The sequence below is a fragment of the Ovis canadensis genome, chromosome 14 (assembly GCF_042477335.2).
Source record: "Ovis canadensis isolate MfBH-ARS-UI-01 breed Bighorn chromosome 14, ARS-UI_OviCan_v2, whole genome shotgun sequence".
NCBI classification, from domain to species: Eukaryota; Metazoa; Chordata; class Mammalia; order Artiodactyla; family Bovidae; genus Ovis; species Ovis canadensis.
The window spans coordinates 37,025,148-37,031,792 of NC_091258.1; the positions used below are offsets into that span (position 1 = coordinate 37,025,148).

At 45.5% G+C, this 6,645-nt stretch overlaps 1 non-coding gene across 1 annotated transcript; it reads left to right on the plus strand.

Moving 5' to 3' along the window:
- Positions 1-6,062: 6,062 nt before the first annotated feature.
- On the plus strand, positions 6,063-6,135 carry TRNAF-GAA (transfer RNA phenylalanine (anticodon GAA)). The gene has a single exon. It is a non-coding gene; the product is annotated as a tRNA-Phe (tRNA).
- Positions 6,136-6,645: the final 510 nt, after the last annotated feature.

Consider the following 6,645-nt stretch of genomic DNA (forward strand, 5'->3'; position numbering starts at 1 on the left):
AATGGAAAACGTTCATAATATACATTTTCAAATTTTTCCAAGTTTCTTAGATTCAGTTATCTGCTTGTCAATGTTTTAAACTAGAAGGTGCTCCAAATTAAGTTGAGATGCATGCATGCTAAGTCGCTTCATTCGGATACAACTCTTTGCAACCCTATGGACTGTAACCTACCAGGCTCCTCTGTCCATAGGATTCTCCAGGCAAGAATACTGGAGTGGGTTGCCATGTCCTCCTCCAGGGGATCTTCCCAGTCCGGGGACTGAACCCGCATCTCTTATGTCTCCTGCACTGGTTTACCTCTGAGTCACCAGGGAAGCCCCTAAGTTGAGAGAATTAACGCCAAATCTCTGTGTGCAGCACCGTTGTTGGGGAAAAGCAATTTCCTTTGAAAGGTAAACATAGGCCTTATGAACAACATTGGCAGGGACTGCTGAAATCACTTTTCACCCTATTCAGGATTACTTTCCTTCTAGACTCACAAACTGGAGGAGAACAAATGATTTGTCAAACAAAATGAACAAGGGAAAGTTTAGGAGACTAAAACAGATTTCTGATGCAGGAAATTTATTTGAGCACAAGTGTTTCCTCAGACAATAGATTCAACCTGCAGTAAAACCCAACATTTGTTCAGTAATCCCCCAAGCCTCTCATACTGTGTCAATGTTATCTTCACACATCATATTTCCTCTTTGTCCAAATTCTGCCACATTTAGAGGCCTCGCGTGACTTCCTCAACTCTGCCATGTTATTTCTGGATGCATAAGTAACTGAATACTCTCAACTTCAGAGTTTCTGGATGAAGAAACAAAGCATAGAAATCTCTAACGAGATGCCCTGTCACTTTCCCCAGTGACAGTTTCACTCTTTGTTTAAACTGTGTGTAAACAGAAACCCAGCCAGCTAGTAAGCTGCCTTTAAATCTGCCAAAACTACCCCCTTCCCCATCATCACCCTGCAATGACTGCACCACAGGCATTACTAGCTAGTTTGGCAAATGCAGGACAGTTGTGGGAACATTCAAACATAAAACATAAATGGCTCACAAGGGAAGGAACCAGATCACAGGTCTTGTTCTACAGCTGTCTGGCCCCTAGAGGACATTTTGGAGAATGATTTCATTTTCTGCCTTGAGCTCACTTATAATGGTGCTGGTTTAGTCACCAAGTCATGTCCAACTCTTGCAACACCATGGTCTATAGCCTGCCAGGCTCTTCTGCCCATGGTATTCTCCAGGCAAGAATACTGGAGTGGGTTGCCATTTCCTTCTTCAGGGGATCTTCCCAACCCAGGAATCAAAGCCGGATGTCCCACATTGCAGGAGGATTCTTTACCAACTTAGCTATGAGGGGCTTCCCTTCTTCTGACATATTGTCACATCTCTCACTTTCTCAGGGACTCAGTTTCCTTATTTGTAAAAAGAGGCGTTACTTCACTTGCATAAAGTCACTGAGATTTTGTGAATTGGTTCAGACCAGACTCTGTGTGTGTGAGAGAGAGAAAGAGGCGAGGGGAGACAGAAAGGGCAAGCGTGAGAGGGCATATGAGAGCAAGAGAAAACCCTGCAAAGTGTAACAGCCTATGCAAATACAAAGTATTTCCTTGAAAGCTGACATTACTGTCTGAGCTTTGGGAAAGCTGGAGACGCGGGTGGATATAATCTGGTATTTTCCTTCCAAGGATCTCAGAGCTTAGCAGAGATCTTGACTATGTTGTCCTCCTGCCCTGGGACACCCACTGTGCAGATGCGTGGAGAAAGGCAGAGGTAGAACCAGGGGGAATGGGAGAGATGGGTGCTACTTCTCCTTCCAAACAGCAGCCGGAGAGAAGTAGAATGAAGGGACACTCTCTGATTCATCCCAGGTGGGGGTCAAACAACAGCTATTAATGTAGTTTGGATGGGGGGTGGGGTGGGAAAGCGGAGGTCTATTGAGTGTTACTCAGAGAAGGCAAGGGCACCCACTCCAGTACTCTTGCCTGGAAAATCCCATGGATGGAGGAGCCTTATAGGCTGCAGTCTAAGGGTTCGCTAGGAGTCAGACAAGCCTGAGCGGCTTCACTTTCACTTTTAATTTTCATGCATTCGAGAAGGAAATGACAACCCACTCCAGTATCCTTGCCTGGAGAATCCCAGGGATAGGGGAGCCTGGTGGGCTGCCGTCTGTGGGGTCGCACAGAGTCGGACATGACTGAAGTGACTTAGCAGCAGCAGCAGCAGCCTTGAGTGCTACTATGTCCTGTTGAGTATGAATTCCTTTCCTCAGAACAAGCATGCTTTTCAGTTTTGTTAAAAGGGATACTTCAGTGACATGAACCCCAGAACTCCAAACTGGGGGGAAGAAAATCAAGCTCATTTTCTCGAGCTTTCATCAAACCAATTATTATTTTCCCCTTGAATCATAAAAGAAAGCTAGGCAATGGCTTCCTGTTTATCCCCAACATCCACTAATAAATCCATTCCAATAGGAGTCAAATTTTAATTCTTTTTATAATTGGTGTACCAGAGAAAAAATCTAAATATCATATGATATCATCTGAGCTGAATGGATTTGGTTCAAAGCTGTATCACATAAAGAAGACCAAACTTCAATTCAGATACCACCAGAGGTCTATGGTCCTTAATCCTATACCAATCAGGAGAAACCACCAGAAAGCTTTCAGGCTCCATCTGAAACAACTCAGAATATTAAAGGGCTTCCCAGATGGCACTAGTGGTAAAGAACCCACCTGTCACTGCATAAGACATAAGAGATATGAGTTTGATCCCTGGGTCAGGAAGATCTCCTGGAGGAGGGCAGGGCAACCCACTCCAGTATTCTTGACTGGGGAATCCCTTGGACAGAGGAGCCTTGTGGGCTACAGTCCATAGGGTTGTGAAGAGTTGCACATGACTGAAGCAACTTAGCATGCATGCATGCAGGGAGGAGAAAGTACATGACAATCTCAGGGTCCTGAGCTTTGGAACCAAACCACAGACTGCTCAGATAGGCTGGTACATTACCTAGCACCATGCATGCTCAGATTCACATGCCAGACCCGGAGGATGGCCCAAAGGCACCTGACCTGGTCAGGAAATACCTGGCAACACTCATATAAGTAGGGAAGCAGACAGAAGACTGGGAGGTGGATACACATGGAAAGCCCCTTGTAGAGGCAAAGCGATAACTCTTCCCCAGGCAGCACTGCAACATGGTGGCAACGCTGGTGACCAAGTGGACATTCTCAAATGACAGAGCCTAGACAGAAGGGGAAGTGAGTATGGCTGTCAAGAAGTGAGGGGTCAGGTCTTCCCTGGTGGTCCAGTGGTTAAGAATCCACCTTGCAATCAGGCTGCTGTAATGATTCTGTGTCAAGATGATCCAATAAACTTGTGAAACAGGCGTTTAAAAAAAAAAAAAGAATCCACCTTGCAATGCAGGGGATGTGGGTTTGACCCCTGGTTGGTGAGCTAAGATCCCACATGCTGAGGAGCAGCTGGGCCCATGTGCCACAACTACTGAAGCCTGAGCACCACAACTAGAGAGTCTACGTGCCACAACAAAAGATCCTGCATGCTGCAACTAAGACCCGGTGCAGACAAATATAAAAAAGATTTTAAAAGAGAGAGAAAAAAATAAGGGGTCTGGGGTGAACAGGAGAGCTCCTGCCCTCTCAAAACTGAGGGTGGCCAGATAGAACTCCCCATGCTTTATGGGAAGCCAGAGACCTAGATTTTTAAAAAACTGAAGTATAGTTGATTTACAATATTGTGTTAGTTTCAGGTTTACAGCAAAATAATTCAGAAGAACATATATATATATATATATATATTTCTATTCTTTTCCATTATAGTTTATGACAAAATATTGAACACAGTTCTTGTGAGTATGAAAGTCACTCAGTTCCCGTCTGACTCTTTATGACCCATGGACTGTACCCTGCCAGGCTCCTCTGTCCATGGAATTCTCCAGACAGGAATACTGGAGTGGGTTGCCATTCCTTCTACAGAAGATCTCCCCAACCCAGGGACTGAACCCAGGTCTCCCGCATTGCAGACAGATTCTTTACTGTCTGAGCCAGCAGGAAAGCCCCACAGTCCTTGTGCTATAAAGTAAATTCTTGTTGTTTATGTATTTTATATATGGCAGTGTGCATCTGTTAAGCCTATACGCCCAATTTATCCCTCCCCCATCACTTCCTCTTTGGTAATGATGTTTGTTTTCTGTGCAGAGACCTAGGTGTTTACGAGAAATTTCCTGGTCTGTAAGCACTGGGTGAGCCAAGTAAAACACTGGGACATTGAGCTGAGCCCATAATGCGCTGGTTGGTGATGCCCTGTACCAGAGGCATCCTTCCACCCTCCATCTGTACATCTGTCTATCCAACGCCACAGAAGCCCTTGGGTACCTTCCTAAATGACCACAAAGGGTTATGGCCTTCTCCGGCGTGGAGACCAGGCAGGTCTCTCAGGGGCAGTGAAACAGTATAAATGTTTGCATTTCACCAGGATGAGATCGTTACAAACCGGATCAAGGAAACCTGAGAAAGTCAAGGACTGGGAGGGGAAGAAATGTGTCCCTGTGGCCTCTTAAGCAATTATCATTGGTGTCCCTGGCAGCTACTCAATTCCAGAGGCAATTCCAGGAGCTGTGATTTGGAATCAGCCTCTTAAGACACACTTAAAGGTTTTGGGGCTCGATGCTTCTCAGAGAACAGAAAACCCAAGGTAGTGATAGGGGTGGAGAAGAAGTGGTTATACCTGTCCTTAAATACTTGCAGGGTTGTTACAGAGGGAGGGGGAAGGAGCTTCTTTTGTGAGGACCCAAGCATTAAACCCAGGGCCAGCAGAGAGGTCTAAAGGTGGAGTGGCTTGCCTTTGGAAGAAGTGAGCACTCCGTCATGGGAGGCATCCAAGCACACATTCAGTGGCCAACGTTTGGAGATAATATGGTGGAGAGAAGCACAGCTGTGGACAAACTCTGGAGTCCTTTCCGTCCTTGAAATTCTTTGACTTAACTTATTAGTCACAGTTTGTGATATTCAATTAACCTGCTTTATTTGGGATCTTGTTTTTGTTTGGGATTTTGTTTGAGAAGGTATGCAGAAACTTTGGAATTCTCTTTCTACTCTGGAAACGGGACTTTGAACTCAGCCCAGGAACTGTGACGAGTGGAAGGTGACCCAGGACCACGATACTTTCGAGGTGAAGGCAGCAGGCAGTCACTGACGGTGCCTTAATTTGTGGCTGCTGGGAAGAGTTAAAGTACAAGCCAGGCTTCTGAAAAACAGGAAGGAAAATGAGATAGGAAACGGGATCCTGGAATTAATAAGAAGTCAAATGGCTGAGTCACTGAGATAATTTCAAAGTCTGAAGGTAACAGGGGAAAAAAGAGGAGAAAAGAAAATCAGACAATTGGAAAGTAATGAAGGCTTTGCAAAGACCCCTGGTGACCAAAACAACAGAAGTCGGGAAAATTTAATTACACACTGATAGGTGAGTCCTTCGAGACAGCCAGACTGTCCTGCCCCTGGCCCTTCCCTCTCACTGGACTCCTTTCTGATCAGTAGCAGCTGCAACCCCCACCTCAGGACACAGTTAGATTGGAGCCTTGCCATTTGCTCAAAGCAATCTCCTTCACCCCCAGTTATAGTGCTGATCAGTCCATTTCATCATTCCTCCCTCAGTGAGGACACAGAATGCCAGAACAGAAGTAAACGTTGGGGATCATTGTGCCCATTGTACAGAAGGGAAAGCTGAGGCCCAAAGAGTGGCTCCTATGTCTGGTACAACAGGGAAGGTGTTCAAAGGCCAATTCCTTTTCTCTCCTAAATTAATAGAAAGAAACTTATATTGCTTAAGTTAGAGCTTATGCTTCTACTTAAAAAAAAAATCATCTTTAAAAAAAATATAATATTCGGGGGACTTCCCCAACAGTCCAGTGGCAAAGACTCTATACTCCCAATGCAGGGGGCCTGGGTTTGATCCCTGGTTGGGGAATTAGAGCCCACAACTAAGAAATTTCCAACTAGATTCTGCAACCAAGAGATCCCACGTGCTGCAACTAAGACCCAGAGCAGCCAAATGGCCGAAATAGCTCAACCGGGAGAGTGTTAGTCTGAAGATCTAAAGGTCCCTGGTTCAATCCCAGGTTTTGGCAACTGTTTCTGACCCTTTGGGCTTCCCTGGTAGCTCAGCTGGTAAAGAATCCCCCTGCAAAGTGGGAGATCTGGGTTCAATCCCTAGGTGGGAAAGATCCCCTGGAGAAGGGAACGGCTACCCACTCCAGTACTCTGGCCTGGAGAATTCCACGGACTGTATAGTCCATGGGGTCACAAAGAGTCGGACACAACTGAGTGACTTTCACTTTCTTTAAAAAAAAAAAAAAAAGACAAGACCATTGATTCCTCTGGCCATGTTTAAAAAAAAAAGTCATCTTTGAGATTAATATGGGAACCTCTCCAACTCAATAACTGGATTTTGAAGAGATTTCTCCTGTCCCACACACTAAAAGTCACCTTTTTGTTGAGAGGGTGAGGTTTGGGGATGTACTTATGAACAACCAGGCTCTGTGTTCTGCCCTGTTCACAGACCCATCCAGAGAGCAGGCCTATCCCTGGGTGTTTCAGGGGCAAGCAGCCTGTTTGTCCCATTCTGAAGGCAGAGATAA